Source organism: Anopheles moucheti, chromosome 2, assembly GCF_943734755.1.
Source record: "Anopheles moucheti chromosome 2, idAnoMoucSN_F20_07, whole genome shotgun sequence".
Taxonomy (NCBI): Eukaryota; Metazoa; Arthropoda; class Insecta; order Diptera; family Culicidae; genus Anopheles; species Anopheles moucheti.
In genome coordinates, this window is record NC_069140.1 from 78,347,481 (window position 1) to 78,367,989 (window position 20,509).

Consider the following 20,509-nt stretch of genomic DNA (forward strand, 5'->3'; position numbering starts at 1 on the left):
GGGGTTGCAATAATGCAACACGTGCCATTCGCTGCAGGACATGCATCTGTCAGTCTAATTGTGTCCGTCAGAAATGCTTTTCCTGGCGTGGAATATCAAACTGCAAATGGAGGAGTGCATTTTATGTCAGCCTTTAGAAGCTTTCCCTGTCTTGTGGGTCGGATAGTTATGATATTTCCTTTCGCAGTGGCCATTAGAAGGATTTTTTGTGAAGGCAGCAATGGCCCGCTACAATGAACGTAGCGAATTACCAGTTCAATTCGTTTGATATTTGCATTTCCGCAACATTTCTGTTAATTAAAATGGACGTTGGGGGGTTGTTAAAATTGTCCAGGAAAAATACATGATGTTCAATGGTAGTGATTATTGAATTCAGAAAAATCGTCTAATTGTCTCTTTAATGAATAATTATGACACATGCATTATTGATGTACTTTCAAAGCAATTATTAGTTTATAATTGGAAAATTGCTCTTTGATAGCTGGCGTTTCATAAAAAATCGCTATAAAATTTTATGATGATTTATTACTAAAAACTTCGATAATTTAGATGAAATTATTGATTTCATGGGTTTTAGTAATAAGTGGAATTGAACTGTACTCCAGTTACTTTAGCGCAAGACAATTCAAAACAAATTAAGCAGGTAATATAAAGTGTAGAATGAAAATAGATTTTATATTAATTATAGCAAATGAGCTCAAAATGAGCTAGAATGGAAAGAGAATGAACAGTAGTAAGCATAAATGAATTCCCGAAATATACACGATACGCAGTGTTTTGCAATTTGACAGCTAAGCTAGTTTATAACACATAATTCAAGTATAAAAATTACAAAATGGACGAGGATCTCTCATGGATTATAGCTAAAATAGTATATCTCGGGGACTGTTTGTAGTACTATGGCTAGGACCGCTACGATCCGCGTCAGATCCACGTATCTCGTAATTTCCTTATATTGTTTCTTTGTTTATAATGTTTTTGAGAATTTTGGACCATTTTGGTCGCTTTAATCTCCTTTGAAATTCCGCATATGTCGTATAGTGATGCAATTTTGTTTATACTTCAAAGTAACAGAGTCGACTAGATGAAAATCAAGCATAGAATAAATTCTCTTTATTTATACAACCATTCAGGCGACTTATTGAAAGGAAACACAGACAAACATTTAACACAATTTCTATATATTAAATTATAGGGCTATTACACCTACTTTTGATTTTGTTAAATACAAATAACTAACATACTCACTGAGTGTCATTTAAATCCATTAAAAGCCATTTTCCTTCCACTTTTCTTTCCACTTGCAACTATTTCCAAAACCAAAGTTTATTTCTCCTCTCCCTTTTGCACTCTATGCCGTGCTTTGAAACCGCTAACGAAGCTCATTGCAAGTAGTCAGCAACTAGACAGCTGACAGCGTAGGGAATTATTTGAAAAAATGGCATAAATTTTCGCTGAATATGCAATATGCTGCCGAGTGAGTTACCTGCACGATATGCACAATATAAGCTGTTCCCGGTGAAAGAACGATTCTATGAAAGATGATGGCAAATAAAAGGCAAACCAGTCGTCCTGTTAGTGTTCGGCTCAATGCGTACAAAATTAGCCATTGGCGTTGATATGATAGTGAGTGATAAAAGAAAAGTGCTTCAAGCTAAACCGTGCACCGATGGTGATATGCAAGCTAGTCTCGCGTTTTTTTTATATAGCACCAATGAAACGTTGGCATGCATGCATACGAAAGCAGGAAACGTATTAACCCGACCCATATAAATTCAGCCCGATCGGAAATCAGCTGCTCACGGCACATAAAAACGAAGATAAGCCGGTGTGAATTGATAAAAGCGACCCCGCGATGGAGAGCGAGGGTGAACAAAAATTTATGCAAAAAGACGCCACGTGCTAACGAGAAAATGGTGCGATGTGCTGTGCGAGTAGCAAATGATACACAAGCAAAGGCTACCTGCTTACGCCACGGCATCGTCCGGACTTCTATTTCTTCGGCTGACAAAACGCGTGGAAAGCTGTGGATGTTCGCGAACGGCGAGCACGAGATTGATCCGCACCGTTCGGTACGCGTTGAATGGAAGTGAAAACTCACAAGGATCTGCTACGGGGCGGATGGATGCGAATGAAATATGATTATTTATGATAAATCCATCTCCACACTGCACACCAGCGGCAACATATCGTGAGTATTGGAGTATATGATCTGAGCGGAATGATTTGAAAGATGGATCTTAAATGGACAAATATAGGAAAAAGCTTGACGGTGGTGCAAAACAGATATGCTGATAATAAATATTTAATTTGAAGCATTGTATGAAGCAAACAATGGCTTTAAGGTTGGATTGAATACAATCTCTATTTTCTTATTTTGATTCGAAGCATCTGCTGATAAAATTTGTTATTTATTGTAGCTCTAGTGTTAAGAGAAACGCAATCTTTTTTTAATGCGTATCTATGAGTACAACGAAATATAGTAGAATGAATACGAATGAATTTTACTAAAATAGTAACACAGCACAATATTGCAGAACAACCTTTCACCGCTGGAACTATATATGAATTAGGCATACATAAATTCTTATATCCAGTTGAAGTATATTTATCTGATGTAGTTACCCCTTACCGAAATTCGAACTGACATTAGGCGCGTTAGGCGTGACAGTTGTTTTTGGTTAGTTGGGTATTTTGAGAACGGTCAACGGGAGAGTGTAGGAGATTTCAAGGGGAAATAGATGGAACAAGGAAGCGGCAGCTAGGCTCCAGGAACTGGACTGATTTTTTAATTTTATATCATTTTTTCTCTTTTCAATTATCATCTGTTATACATATTAGTAGCAAAAATAAATTACAAGAACTCACAAATCCGTGGTGCAACAGATGGTATCATTATTATTACCATAATTTTTACCTTAATGAATTTAATGATAATATTTATAAGTACTGTGGATGAAAAATTAGTTCCGAAAACGAAATACTCAGTCGACTTTACTAAATAAACTTTTATGACTAATCCATCCAGCTATCGAAAAGTTTCCAAGATTTGCGATGATCATCTAGGAACTAAGTTAATGCTGTAGCGCTGTATAGTAAAGTTTGTATTTTACACAAAAAATAAAATATTTATTTAAGAATTAATAATTTGATTTCATTTTGACTCAGGCACTGTTGGAAAAAGTTTTATATTCCACAAATTAATCTACAAATATTTCACGCTAAGGTTTTCGGTGCTTAATTCGGCGTGTGGAAAAAAGCTCACACGACATCGCTAATGTTTGCAGCCACTTCAGCCCATATACATCCCGCCCAAACTCACCCATCGGGCCGTACCGCTGAAGAAGCTACAAATAATCTTGTTAAACTTTTTCAATTACTCCACCGCGCTCATTCTCCGGTTGGGCAATCCGATTAACTCACTCGGCGCGTCCGTTGCAAAGGATAGGGAAGCGAGAGGAAAAAAGGCTCACCACCGCAAAATTACTTAGACCACGGCGCTGGTGGAAATCCGTTTCCTTTCCACTAACCGGTAAACGTACGGAGAAGACACCACGCACACGGTGTCCTCGAACGGGATCCATTATTCTGTCAGAAGATGAACTAACGGGCCGGGATAAAGTGCCGGATAATTACTTCTTTTAAACTGTTCCGCTGTGGCGCTACGTGTTCTTCATTTTGCGTACTTCGCTAAAGGTTAGGCGCTAGTGTGTTACAATTTTTTTTTGCGCTGATTTACCAAGGTTAGGTGAAACAAAGTGAGCGGATCTACAAACAAGAACGTCCAGGGATGCTCTCAAGCATAATTGGTGGTAATATTAGTTATTGTTGATGTATTATGAAAAAGATATTGCTATAATTTTAATCATCTATCCGATCATGATAACCCCTATGCCAGGTAACTATAATTATCTACGAATTATAATAAATTATATATTTCTAGTAAAAGAAAAGCTCAATACACTAGTTTTGAATTTAAAAATATTCTAGTTTTCTCAATGTCAAACGACATTATGTCGACTTTGACAGATGAAGTTTGCTATAAACGATCTTCTATCGCAGGGCCCCTGCGCAACTTTAAACAGTATTTCCTGTTAAATCTCCCTTGGAGTAATGCAAATTACATCTGCAATAAATATCAACACAGACAACCTCAAAAGTACGCTAGAATAGCCGACCGCTATTACTTGGGAATCTCGTACCTCGAATTTCCGCGTAAGTCGAATCTGGGTGCATAATCGTTTATACTTCAAAGTTACATAGTTGACTTACTTCTCTGCACTAATTTTATTTAGCAAATCATGCGGCTTTGTGAAGGAAAAGGAATTAAAAGGTAATATTTTATATCACAAAGAAAGGTATTTTAGACCAATTTGTCCTTCCTTTTCGTTTAGATTTTGTACTATAAACCCACTCAGCTGTCAAATGTCCGAAAACCACGTATCACCGCGTATAACAGAATCCGTGTATCTCGAGGACTTCCTGTACATATTAAACACAGGATTCGCATACCAGCTAGACGCTCCAGACCAACACTTAAGCTATATTTACGCATGCTTATCATTACACTAGAATTCCCCATTGTGAAGCATCTGAATTCCACATTAAGCATCCAGTAAGAACATCATCAATAAGTGTGCTGTTCGTATTTGTTTTACTGGGTTAAATGTTTTGTCCTATGCTGTACCTAGAAATTGACATGCAAATGGAAAGTATGACTGGAATCGATAAACTAGAACGCACAGAACGTACGGTGCAGATTCACCCGCACCCGGTACGCTGCTTCAAACTGCTGCAAAACCGGAACTGTCCTGTTATGCTCAACTACACAGCGAAACTAAAAATTAACAACCCCGTCCACGGCATACGGCTGGCCATCTTGTCCAGCAGGCACGACCGTCACAGCACCATCAGAAATGGCGTTCGACGCCCGGCACAGACGGCACGATGGGCCCGGCAAATATTTTGCACACCGTACTTAGCAACCCGGAAGGAGGCCGGGTCTGCTGGAACTTCGGGTCCCGCTGGCAGCAGACATTCCGATGGCGCACTTTCTTTCCATTTGCAACCAGACCAAAAACTATGATGAGCACCGTCCGTTGCCTGAATATCTAATCAGCACGATGCGTCGCTTTTGCTGTTTGGTTTCTTTGGCCGCTCCGGTTACCCGGTCCATTTTCGCCATCTTCCGAGGACAACTTGCCGTTTTGTTTGCGATACTAATGGGTACGGGGTGAACAAATTTTCCAACCACCGCATATTGTACCAGTCTGCGAAAAAGTTCCTGTACGCATGAGTTGCCCTTTTTTTACCTTCAAAAGTGTGTCAACATAAGTGTCTGTAAAGGTACCTTAAGCGGTCCCTCGAGTGGACGAAGGGAAGATTTTATCTTTTCCACACGCACACTCGCAACAGTGGATATTTTGTAACTGAAGGACATAATAAAACAACACCCACGAGAATGCCGCACGGTACGTCCGGTGTGGAAAATTTCATGAATTATATGCCACCAGGATCAATTTTCAAACATTTCGAATTTGTTCCACATCACACCAACAGCATCACCGACTGCTTGAATGCGTTCCGTTTGCCAGTGTGTGCGTTTGTCACAAAAATCGATTAAATTGCTGTCCTGTATTCCTTTTCCTTCTCTTTATTGCATCACTTCACCATCAACAATCAACACAGCATGCGTTGCGCTACCGAGCGACGAATCACGCTGAATCGATTAGGTTTTTGTCAGCGCACGGTGTCGCTGTATTTTATTTCTCCCCGGGATACCATGTTGCGATCGGCAAATCGAACACTCCTGTATGCAACTAACTGCTCCTAGTTGCTCTATTTGTGTTCGTGTTCGGTTGTGCGGACACGGGAAACACATTGAACGCAACCAGCAAACAACGGCAACAACAAAAAAACACTAAATGCAATGTGAATAATTTTTGGTTAAATTTGAATATCCTAATAGTGTGTGCGCGAATAACACGTGGAGTGGCTAACACAGCGGATTTGATGCGGGATTATTTATCTGTTACCTTCACTCTGCCATGCCCTTACTACCGGGCAACTGTTTCACCGTGTTGCACGTTGGTCAGTAAACATGTCCTAAAAGCGAAAACAGCCGTAACAGCGAATAAATTAGTGTGACCGTGCAATTTGCACACCGCGATAGAGATGTTAGCGGCCAGCTCCATATTTCATCCTCTCTATGGGTGCGCAAATGTTTCTGTCTGTGTTACGATAAACAAATAAGGTGTTAGAAATCAATCGTATTATGAGCACGGGACATTAACTCATTCACTTGTTTCTGTGTGTTGACAGATGAATATTAAAATATTCATCACGTTTTAAAAATTTTATCTTGTTTGGTTTTATTTTTCATTTTGATGACTTATATATTTATAATACTTTACACACAGTGGTACTTTACAGTGGTGAGGTCGTATATCTCAATTAATATTAAATTCTTATTAACATCCTATTTTATTCCCACATAAATTCTATTTCGTAAATTAATTTTCTTGAAACACAAAAACTTTATGCGAATTTTTAATAAAAATTTAAAGAAGTACATACATGCAAAGAGTGTAGAAAGAGAAAGTAGAGAAAATATGCGTCTTCAAATTTGCTACCAAGTATTTTTCGAAGATGTCACACTTATTTTTTTAAATTTATTAAAACTTCTTGAGACCTAAGAAGCAATTTATTTTTGAGAAATTTATTTCAGTTGCTTTAAGATTGTTGCTTTTAAGATTTCGTAAAATCCATATTTTCAATTTACAGCTCGATATGAATCGCTACAAAAGTATCTTCTTTCATGTATATATTTTTTAACTTAAGTTCACGATGTTTGCCGAAGCGCCTTTGGATATGTTCTTCGGATTAGTACTCGACAAATGATCCGTGAGATACTCTATTATACCGGACCACGGAAATTTCAGAAGAGCCAAGTATTTCGAATATCCGCGTATTATGAATTGGGTCTCATTGGGGTGCAATATCGTTTAATCTCCAAAGTTGTGCCTCCAAAGCCTGACTTCTTTTCACAGCAAGCCAATCAATTACCAGGGATGTTCAAATCGAAAATATTTTCAAAATTGTATACGAGAATAAAGCTCGTATCTCTTTTAGCAAATGTATTCAATCAATTCAATTTTCATATTTTCTTGCATTGTTTGTTGAAAGCTTTCTGACTTTTCAAACTACACCAAAAATACGTATCTGGACATCCGCGTATAAAAGGCGCCGTGCATCTCGGGGACTATCAGTGCACTCTTTAAAACGTATTTCAGAAGTTCAAGAAGCAACCGAGAACGAAGAGTGTAAGCGGATTAAATTCGTGGAAGGATCTGCTTGGCTCATATACCGAGAAATGTTTGAACGTTCCGAGAATGCCATCAATTTCGCGGAGTAGCTACGTCAACGCATTAGAACCCAGTAAAATGTAGAATTTATTAGTATGTGTACCTATATCTATACGCATAATTTCGTCTTCCTTTATGGGAAATAAATTGCCAACAATGCTGCTGTAATAAAAAAAGAATCAAATTATTCTAATGTTGAATCCATCTTTTTCGAAACAATCTTTTATTTCAATCAATTCAAACCTTTGCGGCAGATTAATAAAAACTGAAATTGAAATAAATTGAAGTCGAAAATTGAAGTCAACAATATGAGAAATAGTATGCGGTTGAAGGATTTCTAAGCTAACGTAATTGCTTGAATTAAGTAAAGTATCAAATTTATTATTTATCGTTAGGCCTCAAATCGCATTCTAAAACAACTAGAACGCCTTCCTTGCTATCATTAGTTTATACCTCCAACCATCAGATACATTGATTGATTTATGATGCCACATTGTGCGTAATTTGTAAGTAAAACTTTGACCAAGATGTTCATGTCTTCCCTCTTACTAATTAATCCGAATTTGGCAAAAACCTCTCCCATCGCATCCGTTCCCTGGCTGGTTTCAGACTTTAATCGATGCTCCACATAATTTATTTCGATCCATCCAAACGTCGGAGTAATTTCTCTGTCGTTAGCTAACGGTGAACGATTATCCCAGCCATCCGACCGGTTTGAGCCAAACCATGGAATTAGGAGGCGCGAGTAAATCACAGCAAGGCGCACAATCGCGGAAGGAATGTGCACGTTTGAATTTAACCTGTGTTTTTCCACGCGCACCAGCAGGCACGAATCGCGTGCGGCCATAAATTAGCTAGCGCCAAAACTAAAAACTCATCCAGACGTGCTCCCCTCGGCGATGGTTCTGCAACCCGGCGATACTTTGCTCTCGCCCGTACGTCCGGTACGGTTTTCCGGCTGACTCGAGGCGGAAAACATCAAACTTGATTTACGGAAAGTGCACGCATCAACGACGAATGGCCGGAAGCGAATTCGCCCTTCACTATTTGTCCCTTTTTGGGGAGCTCAGTGATGTTTCACATTTATTCCGCACACAGCGGAACCGGTGTTATGATGAACTACTGTAACAGAAAGTGGGCAGAAAATGTACCTAAAACAATATCTTAATCGTAAGTTTGCTGCTTGTTTGGTTGACTGCTGGTGGAAAACTATTTTCATTGCACAAAAGGGAGAGCTTATTTTTTTTGCTGCTAATCGTAACACGTCTTCAAACAATAGCCATAAATTTAAAATAATACAGATTTGGAGTAGTGCCACATTAGCGATAAAGTTTTATGTTCATGTAGTGCTCTTAAAACGCAATATACTCCTCTCAATTATAGTTCATTTAAACAGATTTTTTGTTCATTTAGAATAATTCGTACACTAATCATTCATTAGGTTATATCTCACTTTTATACTCCATCTTCGATAGTATTTAAAAAAATGAAACAATTTTGGTTTGATTCAAAAATGTTAACCCAAAAATTACATGTTCACTAATTGTTTTAATATTGTTAGTTTATTTATCAAATGTAAATTTTAATTAATGTATTGTAAATTCAATTATTGAATAAATTGAATAACTAAATAAATTGAAAATTTATTATGATTAAATTTGCATTCATGTTTATTCACTTTTTTTCTATTTTTCAAACATTTTTACAGCCTCTTTTGATAATTGTTGTATTATTGCATTTTGTAATTCTAATCATGATTATTTTTAATTTATTAATAATTACGATAATTTAAAATTGGACGATATGATTTCATGCGTATTTGTTGTATTAATATTCTTATATTATAAGCACCTTTGTGTTTTTTTTCACGTGTTTTTCATTCACGCTTCAAAGTTAAAATTAAAAACTGACTTCCTTTTTCACTCAAAATGAACAATTGAATATCTGATTCACTTAAGCACGCACTTAACAATATTCTTCCGACATTTAATAAGCTCGTTCAATTATCTTCCACTGCTGCTACCATACAAAAGCCAAGGTGAATGGATCCGCTCATTGACAAAACAATACCAATCCCTATCAAATAACAAACAAACGTCAAGAGCATTTTCGTGTGCAACAAAAAAAAACTCAAAATCAGGTCAGTTCGGAGGCTACCATTACAAAAAGCTTACCACCCATGGAGCTTCACGGTGAGAGTGTATTGGAATAAAATTCAAATTGTGAACAAAAAAAAAAATGAACGAGTAAAGCACCACTAACCATTCCGCCGAATGAAGGGCACAGTAAAAGCACGCTCCACCGTTTTCCGGTCCGGTCGGCTAGTGTAAGTGAAATCACCGGATTCACTTCTTCGCCATTGCAAAATCCGTGCAATTGAACACCTCACCAACGAACTTTCTGTTTTACAGCGTTTGCAAAAAAAAGAGAAAAGCTCGCTGGAAGATGATACCGATGGTAAAGTGGTGCTACGTACCATTTCCCGTGAGGAGGGGACATTTTCCCCCCCTGCTCATGTGTAAACCGGGCAAATGGGATGGGAGTTTATGAAAAGTGCAAAGCTAACTTCACCCAAAGCCGCGCAACGCCAGGCAGAGTGGAGAGCAGGGCAGAAAACAGCTTGTCTGCCAGCACAGGGACAAGGGCATCCAATTCCGTTTAAGGCACCGTGGGCATTCGTTGAAAAATAGTACGAAGCACAGGAAAGACGCTCACCAAACAAACGGTCACAATCGTGCAACTGGGCAGGCATGAAAAGGATTGGTACCGGGCAGGACGGAAGAGAGATTGAACCCGAGCAACAACAAAAAAAAAGAAAGTCGAACAAAAAGCAAAGGCACACAAACACACTCACACAAAACGTACAGTAGACATTTTGGCAACATCCTGTAAATTAGACAGCCGAAGAGAAAAACGTCAGGCTCGGGCAAGTGGATGAAAACATCCGTACCAAGTACACGCGAAGTACACTATATCTTATCTTATGGGATTTTCGGTTTTGTCGGTTGGCCCGGGTTGTTCGTTGTACTTTTTTTTCGCTTTCCTTTCTTTTTTGTTTGGTTTTCATGCTTTTTTGCGCTCCATTTTTCACCGCATTTTTTTGTTGTTTTTGCACTACGTTGCATCCCAGCGGAAAACAGCGAAGCGGGGCTGAATGTTTAAGAAACTGTGGCCAAAACCACGGCCGGTCTGCGTTTTGCGGGGATCTTCTTGATCTTGGCGTGGTTTTTTTGTTTTGCTAGATATTTTCTTGGTGTTGTCTTACAAACTGTGAGCTTTTTTTTCTCTCCATCATAGCCGCTGAACTTTCACACATCCGGTTAGGAGCGGAATGTCTAACGGTCGGAAAATAAACGTCACCAAATTTTTGCGGTTTTTGAAGATGTTTAGCCTTTTTTGAAGAATTGTTTTGCTTTGACAAAAAAATCTTGCAAAATATTTAAATAGTTATAAACCGCGCAAATATGAAAGCCATTTCTCGGTGACATTAAATACCTATGAGCTTAAAAGAATAGTATCTTCAAACATTGCAGCTGAAATTTCTGTTTTGACATTTATGTCAAATTTTGACAGGTCTTGCAACTGCGAAACCCCTTTTATAGCACATTGTTACTATTTTGTTTCAAAGCAATGGAATACAGTAATTGTTTTTTTTTCTCATTTTAGCCATTTCCTCGTGAGCTTTTAGTGAGTGAAATATTAAAATTTCCACCGGATGTAGAATGATGCTTCTCATCTCATTGTCCTGAAACGAACAACAGTGTCTATAGTGCATCAGTATCCAATGGAACAAAATAAAACAGCATCATCCCACTTCATTCCCAGCGTTCAAAAGCAGCTAAGAAGCGAAGCATAAAGATCGCTGGATTAAGCCGTGATTCGAACGTAATGCGATAAAAGGGCACCGAATGGGAGTGGGCAATCCACGGCACCAGGCTTACCATCGCACGAACACCGGACAGAAATTACTCCAACGAGTAAGTAAGACACCCGTCAGCATGGGCAGAGATTGCGTTCCACCCGGCTTAAAGCTTAAACCCGCAAGGTGAAGTAGTTTTACACCGTCTCTAGACGCTGTACCAACCCGAACCCGAACCAGGCTGGGAAGGTTAAAGCGTTGCGAAGGTTCGCTTCAAGGCATGCCCATCGGGACACTTAACAGTAGCGGGCGAACCACATTGTGGTTCGGTTTCCCCGGGCGCATCGGAACCGCCGTAGAAAGAGCCACCGCCACTGTCAGGTTATTCATAGTGACATTTATTTTATTTCAATGACCCTCACAACTCACACGAAAAGCTTTTTTTCAAGTGGTGGACCGGGCGGACCGATGAGCTTGGATAGCAGATTTATGAAATTAGGCTGAAAACGTCCCTGGGAGAACGTACCGTTGGTGGGTTGTAAATTTTTCAAGTGTCCTGTTGTGTCATTAAAATAATGAGATTTCGCACAGAACGAGACGGAGCGGAACGCAACGGTACGGTTACATCTCTAATTAAATATTTCCGAGCCATGTACCGCGGAGCGCGCTTTGCATGAGTTGGTAGATAAATCGAAAGAATGCATTGCAATTACATGGCAAGGAGCGACATCATCTTGCTCGGGATATTGTCATGCGAGACAATGTGTCATTGTAATTACTCACTGTGTAACAACTGTACTAATAGGTATGTTGCGAATGGTTTGCGTTAAACGGTTAACAGAATCATGTACGATTTAAGTGCATAATATAAAATCACAAAATTAGTATTTATTCTCGGCAGTTCGCGGTCGAAAGCGTATCCTTCGACCTTATTTTTACGTTGATAGAATGGGACTATCCTAATATTGGGGCGGATCATACCATAAGTTAAAATATGTAAGCTTTCAGCTTGAATCTGTCAAATAATCCATGTACCGGGCTGTATCATTCAGAACAGGAGAAATCTCGAATAATTTCGAGGAAAACCGATTTAAGTTTAGAAATTGAACTTAAACTTCAATCCATTTAAGACAATATATAACTTTGATAATTAAAATAAACCCTATGTTTTACTTGATTTCATAAAAAAAGGTTTGTTTACATTCTTGGTATACGACAAACATGGCCTGCCTTGGTTCAGACCAGCAAGCAAAATGCTTTGTTTTAACATTTTTTGAGCAGATGACCGAACCTTTAATTAGAAAAGCAATCTAATCCTTTTTACCTAGGCTTAACTATTGGGGTATGGTGTGTAGAATGGGGAGCTGTAAGCGCTTAAATTTGGAAACGTCAAAACGCATACAAAAAAACTGGCTTAGTGTATGATTCCGGCCATTGAAACCCTACAACAGCTAGATCGTTATTGCAAACCTTGTAATATCAACAAACGGGTTGTGATGACAATCTCACCAAGTAACTTTCAGAATTCGCATAGCAATGTGATAAGAATTTTCAATCATAGCATTGTGATATAAATCTCTGCATCGGGGAATGTATTACATACACATTCAACGGATACACAGATATTTCTTGAGGATTATAGCGGATCCTTACAACAGTGTAACTCGTGGACTAACAATTAGAACTTGCAATGCTTATTTGTTTCATCAAAATTAAATATTTCAACCATCTCCAATTGATGAGAGACAGCAATGAAATATAAGAAGAAGTAAAAAGCAGTATAAGAAGACTTATTTCATTAAACATTTATATAAAAAGGCGTTATTACTGTGTAATACCATATTCGACATAATACCATACCATAAAGTTGACGATACATTTAATTGAGACTCAAGTTCTTTAGGTGCTCGACGTCGGTGTTAGGTGAAGGTGCTTAAAAAGATAATGATAACTCATTTACTCTTTATAATTCCATTAGTGATATATATACTTTTAGAATAATAATTCAAATACGATATAATTCCAAAAGGTAAGGTCTACATGTGTTCATATTTCAACGCTGTTAGCCAGTCATGTTTTCATCTTCATTAAGACAATCACAGTTATAATTCATTTGAAAAATATAGTTAATTTTTACATGGCCGGTTTGGCCATAAAAAAATATGTTTTTATTAACTAAAACTTAAAACTAAGTCTTAACACTATTGAGTTCCTAACCAGACCTGCACTGGTTGGCTGCTTAACTAGAACTTCTTCGTCTGAATGCTCAACTGGAACTATGTTGCCTTTGCTTTGTTTTGCGTGGATGCCGGTTGATCTTGGGAACGGATGTTTATGTTGAATGCGCGTTGTCAGCTCTCTTGGTGTCAACGCGATTATGCTCTTTGTTCGATGTAACGCTGCACGGGAATTTGTTTACGCTGCGGCGCAATCTGTTTACGAAACGCGATCTGTTTATGAAGTGCGATCATGACTGTAGGAATATACGTTGCGCTATGTTTTATGCTGAGTATGCATTATGCTGCCTTTGTGTTGAATATGTGTTGTGCTGACTGTTGTGCTAACTATATGTTTCCACTCTAGTATGACAGTTCCCATCGATAGGCAAAAACAAATATCTGTCAGTAATCGTTTTAAAGAAAAACAAAATTAAGACAACTTTATGATATTCTACCATAGCCCGCAGATCTTTGACGCTTGTTATTTTTCTTTTTTCTTCTCATTACGTTTCCTCCCCCATCTCAAGCACAACGTCTTGTGTTTCTAGCTACGTCAAAAGCATCGACTTCCTACACTCAACTCCACGAGAAACGTAGCGCAAGGTCGGGATGCCCCACGGGCTGACAGCACAGCTCAGCGCAAACTTTATGCTCTTGATTGCAAATCCTGCTCACGATAGCGTTACCGCCGGTGATGCAACATACCAGTTTCCTCGTCCCGCCGAAAAGAAAACAAAAACACCGCGAAAGAAAACAATAACAGCAAACAACACCGAGTGCTGTTACGCCGCGTATCAAAAAGCAGTAAAGATAATATAGCTAACTTTTCACCTTTTCCAGCCACTTTCTTCGAGTGGGACCGGTGTGTTTGTTTCTGGCCGCCCGGGTTCGGCAGAGCCGGATCTAGGCGAGGGCTTAATTATTTCTTGTCGAAATGTTGGCCAAGGAAAAAAGAGGAAAAAAACATAAGAACTCCCCGCCCCCCCGTTCCATTCCGGACGTAAGACGATTGCTGCAGCTTCCTAATTGGTCGGTAACGCAATCCAACCTGTGTTCCGGGATCGCTGTATTTAATGGTGCGAGGTAAGTTACACAAAGTAAACGTTCGCGACAGCAAGCAACAACACAAAAAAAAACCAACAACCCTTCCAGTATCAACCGTACAACGCTCACGCGAACGTGTCGAGAGGCAATCGAAGTGATTATAATAATGACGGTCGTGAAACGATCATGCACGACTTTTATGATGATGAGAACGCTCCGGAGCGAAGGGAAGCGTGTCGGCTTCCTGTGGGTGCACGAGTTTGGACGATGGTTGTGAAGATAAGTGCATAACTTTCGCCATGCTTTCCCACCATCACCGACCCGACCGCGTCAGGCCAGCAAGTATCGATCGTCGTCCGTCAGCGTGAAAGTCCCGGGAAGGGGACGAGAAAAATAATAGCGTGCTCGGGTGGCGTATGCTGCGGCCGGCTAGAAGTTTTCTGTGCCTTCCTTTACAAACCACTTCAGATTTTTGTCGACCAGTGGCGGTACCGAGACGTACGACCGAGAAGTCGAATGATGTGGGTGGAAAAATCAAGCGCCAATGGGAGCGCTTGCCAGTGGCGTAGGCAGGCAAACGTAAAACATGGCAAAACATGGCTACAATTATTACAAGCATAATCCTAATTGAGTGCAATTCTACCGAGTGCTCAAATTGATCTCGTTTCACCAGCAGCAGAAGGTTGTGCAATTTTGGTGTTTAATACTGGTCGGATACAGGGCAAACCGAGAGTACTATTTCTCGAATGGGCAAGCTGTGAGAAGTGAATGTTAAACTATCCTCATTAGTACTGCTTTGTAACGGAGGTGCCATGTATTTTATCGTACATGGGTTTTCTGGAAAGAACGACATTAAAACATTGAGATTGTAAAACACCCAAAAAAATTGTTTATAAATTCTTTAGAAATAATCTAATCGGACCAAATTATATTCACTGCGCGCTAGACGTAAACTTCAAAGCGCCTGAATGTCTGCAATTAAATAATTTACATCACTAACGGCGTCATACAGATTTTTGTAAGCTGCCACAAAGTGTTTTTCAATTATTGACAGACAATCGAGGGTGGTGTAGCCTGCGCCGGTCTTCACACGACAGGACCGGTCTAAAATCCCATCCGGACTAACGGACTAATAGGATTGACTATTCGGCCTCGAGAACCAGTAAGTCTAGTAAGCCAGAAATGTTGTTGTTTGTTATTTTTATAGAGACTTTGAGACTTTGAACTGACAGAAATGACATAGTTCATTTTGCCAAGAGGAAGAAGGTCATCTAGGGGAGTATTTTTACATAGCAGTTAATAATGCTGTTAATTACAGCACGGTCCTTGATTACAATAAATTAAAACACCTGTATGGGAGTATCCTTCAAATTTTAACCATTATGATTCGTAGCCCTATTTATTAAAATCATTTTTCTAAACATGATTTAAATTTCTATTAAACGAATTTTACTATAACCTTGTTCAAATTGTCCCTCCTCGACAGACACAATTAGTTTTAGTTCAACAAAAAAAAGTGAATAAACCAACCAAAACACGAAGCATATGGAAAACAAAAAAAAACCCTACCATTTTTAACGTAATATGTAATCAAACGCATATTTTTCGTTATCGTACGGGAATGCTTCAACACCAACCGTGCCTGTTTTCCCCCCGTACATGATAAGAAACATGCGCCACCAGGCGCCTCCATCGACTGTCGCTGGGACCGATGCCAAGCAAACATCGATGCAAACATTACTCATTCCGCCTGACTGGGAAACAAGTGAAAATCCCCCCTCTATTCCGGACATTCTCACTCGTTCCGGTCAAATGCAGCAGCCTAGGGCCGGATACAGGAATGCAACCAGCATGCTTGAAATCAATTCACTTAAGCTGCTTTCATTAATCAAAAGCTGTGCACTGGCGCAACGGGCACTTGCTGCCGCACGATATAAAACCAAGCGGAAACAATTGCGGCACTGCAAGCGGTGCACTGATTTTTATGGTTGCTTAAGAAAGAAAGGGCTTTGTCGCTATCTCTTGTGCTCTCTTTCGCCTCATTGCTAACGGAAAAAAGGAAATTCACAGCTCTCGAATAACACACAAACACCGCATGAGAAGACTCGGGGCTAAACGCCAATCATAAATACAGCTAACAGCCGCATGAAGAACAATCATAAACACGGCGAAAAATGGCTACCGGATGGCATGTATACTTACTGGTATATCCCGCCCGTTTGTCTGACTTGTAAGTATGCAACACAAGTGCGGAAAAGTGCTGCTCCAATGGTTCGGTACCTTTTTGTCCGCAAGCAAGTGAAATAAATGGCCACAATTGTTTTGTGATGAGTACGGTATCCTCACTTCGCTTCAATTATTTCCCTTTCGAGAAGCATCTTCTTCTGTTGCACAACATATAACCGCACGCAATACACGCACACACCAACACTCACCGCACACTTGGAATGTTTTATGTCTTATCAACGTTACGCCGGAACAGCTGCTCGCAGTAGCATTGCACACATCATCCTGCAATTTTCCCTTTCTGGTGCGAACAACTTTCACATTTGCCAAGCAGTGCTTAACCACGAATTATGTCACCTTTTGTCGAAAAAGCCTTCCCGCTTTGCAGCGTGCAGCACACGGTGACTTACGCTGAACCCAACCGATGGAAAGATAATATCTTGCAAGACATTTTCTGCCCAATAAAGCTACTGGCTGCTGCCGCATTCAAGTCGGATACGGACGGTGGATGGCCGCAGTACCCCACACCCACACGGCATCATCTGTCACGCGCGGAAACTGCTCATCGTACGCGTCGTACCGCACACTTGGACGGGCCGATTTTACGCACATTAGCCATCCTCGGTTTATGGCATCGCACGGGCACGCGTGCAAGAAATCCGGAATCACCGAAAAGATGACTATCATCAGTCACACTAGCGTTACGGGGTGGCTTTGAATAATATCTATTACCTTCTAGACGTCACCTTGCGTACACTTGTGCGGACACGCCGGATCCGAAGCAATGTAATCTGTGTACTCGCAACAGCTATCCGACCAGACACAGCAGCAGGGTCGCGTCCACCGTGCTCAAGTATCTGCGTAAGACTAACCGTACCGTGCGGAACGCGTGCCAACTACGGACCGTTAAAATGCGCTCGATAGTCGAAGGAATACTGTTTGCTAGAGCAGTTCGAGACTGATGATTTCCTGCAGTGGCTGGCGCTTGTATACCATTTCGGTATATCATTTCGGCTCGCACGAAGCGAGCGGGAAAATTGAGAAGCTATCGCGACACACGCCATTGGTGGATGATTTTCCCGCGCAAATGGTTCGTGCATGCTTACGCTCTCGGGTAACGCTCGCTCGCGGGCTCTCATCGTAAAGCTCACGTGTTGGCATGGTAGAAGAAACATCGCATGCGATGAAAACGCTCATTTAACTGCCGTTTCGTTATTTGAATTCTACGTTTTTCTTGGCTTCTATTTGATGCTGATGAGGAGTTGAGGTTGTTGAATACCGTAAACGCTTTTGCTTTTAGAAAATAATTTAATATCTTGGAGAAACAATTGCTTCAATTTGAGGGCTTTCCGCACGGCCAACAATGAAGTTTTGATGAACTTTATCTGATATGTGCCAGAAGAAGAATCCAGTTAATCTGACCCGAAAACCGCGAGTGCAATTCAATGTGATTTGAAAAATGTTTTGTAACGTAGAATGTCGCTTAAACGATTTCCATGGAAATCGATTTTTTCCTACAGCTTTGTATGTGTCATACTTGAAGATAAAGACAACGCCAAAAACATTCATGTGTTTAAAATATAAAAAGTTATTGTTAAAAAAAAGATCATAAAAAGTTAAAAGTTGTATGAAAAGTTATTATCAATATGAAATATTCAGGAGCTGTGGGATTAGGGAGCCTATGTTGATAAACTCATCATTGAAAATTCTGGAATCCATCAAGGGTTAAACTGTCAAAAATAACAAATCAAATTTGCTAGCTACAATTTTTAAGCTCATGAATAATCTGCTCACAGGTTAATCATGTTCCATGTAATTGACTTCTAATTTAAACGATACGAAACGTGATTTTTATCTCACTAAATTGGACGATAATTACTATTTGCTAAAGGTTCTCTCTGTCTCTTCTTGGCGTACTGGGTGCGTCATGATTGCCATTCCTGGATTAAGTCTAGTAATTTTACCACTTAGCCGGATAATCTAATCCTTGCTATGGGGGGATTTTGGTCCGATCCATTCGTGTGAAGACCGGGTCCGCTACCATCATTGACAAATATTTCGGACTTTTGGGATAGAAAGTTGATTTCTCACTCTTAGAAAGAAACTTCTCACTATCAGAACGTGTACATCTCCGTTACGAAAGGGTGGTTCACCAGCAAAGTTCTATCTCATATCTCCTAACGACGCTGGTATGTTGATATTGTTTGCTTCCGCAGAAATTAACTGTTGTGAATGATTGCTTCTCGCGATTATTATCAACAACAACACTAACCACATGAGATGGTACCAGCAGGGACCGGACGTAGCGATACTAGATTAACTCTGAGTTAGGCATTAACTCACCATAAACCTGATGGCTGCGATTATGTCCAGAATTGGATCTGAGCGCTGATCATCAATTCGAAAAGAAGGAGGACTTCGTGTCTAAGTTTTGGCTTTCAGAAGTATCTGTCAAACATTAGACAACGACTAATTATTATTTCGTGAAGAGGTTATGTGTCTCTACAGCCATACTAGTGTCTCTTTACCATTGGACAATGACGGCAACCAGAGTAGTGATGACCTTTGGTATGATGGTATGTGTTAGACGAGATGGGTTTCTCACATGTGCAGCTGTATTAGCGATTGTCTAGAGCAAGAGTCTCCAAACTGCGGCTCTCGAGAGCTTTAATCCTCTGTATAAATTGCCCGCAAGTTAATGTGTAAATGGCTCCGGTAGTTTCAACCAATGCGGTCCGGGGACTGAAAAGTTTGGAGACCCCTGGTCTAGAGCCACATACACCCAACATTCATCAAGTGATATTGTGCAACGTCACGACTAACCTGTGTATTCACGTGTGCTGGACATAAACCCATTCCTTGAAGTAAAGCCTACGCCGGAAATCCGACGGGTGTGGTGAAGGTTCAAGAGATTCGAAGACTGCAGGTGTTGAGGACTCATTCACTCATTCGGGCACTTCTGGGGTTAATGGCCCAGGTGTCTGTTAAGATCTTTCGGAAAGCTCGGCAGAAATAATTAAATTGGAAGAACCTCTCACAATTCAACCCACGCTCAGTGCATCATTTGCTGACACACCGATGCTTTAGAAAATATGTTCTCAATATTTGACAGGACAGACTTAGAACTTAGGCTACCTTGTAAGTAAGTAAAGTATCCTGCATCTCAATAACTTCGATAAATACAATCATTTCTCAGCATGTTTTCGACTACGTCTAGGCAAACACCTTTCGTGTGAATCAAGAAACGAAGAACGCAGTTATTTTGTTCTTGGAGGATCTCTGCCATTATGCCGTGCTGTATGAGCAATAGGAGATATTCAACCGATACCATCTTGGGTAGAGAATGAAAAAGGAAATTGGAAAACATAAACAGCTCTGTAGAAACAACAATCCGGCTTTGATGTAGGATATTTAAGATGCATTAGACTGAATGAGACATAGACACGAGGCAGTGACATGAACAATCTGGTTGGCATTCCAAGCTAGTAAAGCATAGAATGTCCAGCTAACTGCATACGTCAAATTATACCAGAGTTTCAAGCGTACTTTAACCCACCCCCAGAATAAAACAATACAGCACAAATAATCGTTCGGCTTGCAGATGCTTGCCGATATTAATTCTTTTCACAAACAAAATGCTCAACATGTTTATACAGCGAGGAAATTATCTAACAGACCTTTGGGGTTAATATTTTGTCATTCCCGAATTTCATTACATTAAATCGAACCTCATACTGAAACACGTGCCCCAGTTGTCCCTACTGATAGATAGTGTTCAACTTGAACTTGGAACTTTC

The 20,509-nt window shown here is 40.0% G+C and overlaps 1 protein-coding gene across 1 annotated transcript in view; it reads right to left on the reverse strand.

The window, feature by feature from the left end:
* LOC128297610 (5-hydroxytryptamine receptor 1A) overlaps positions 1–16,720 on the reverse strand; it is a 63,285-nt gene extending 46,565 nt beyond the window's left edge. Inside the window, exon 1 of the mRNA XM_053033287.1 lies at positions 16,689–16,720. The gene's annotated coding sequence lies outside the window, so the exon portion shown is untranslated. The remainder of the gene's footprint in view (positions 1–16,688) is intronic.
* Between the last annotated feature and the right edge of the window lie 3,789 nt (positions 16,721–20,509).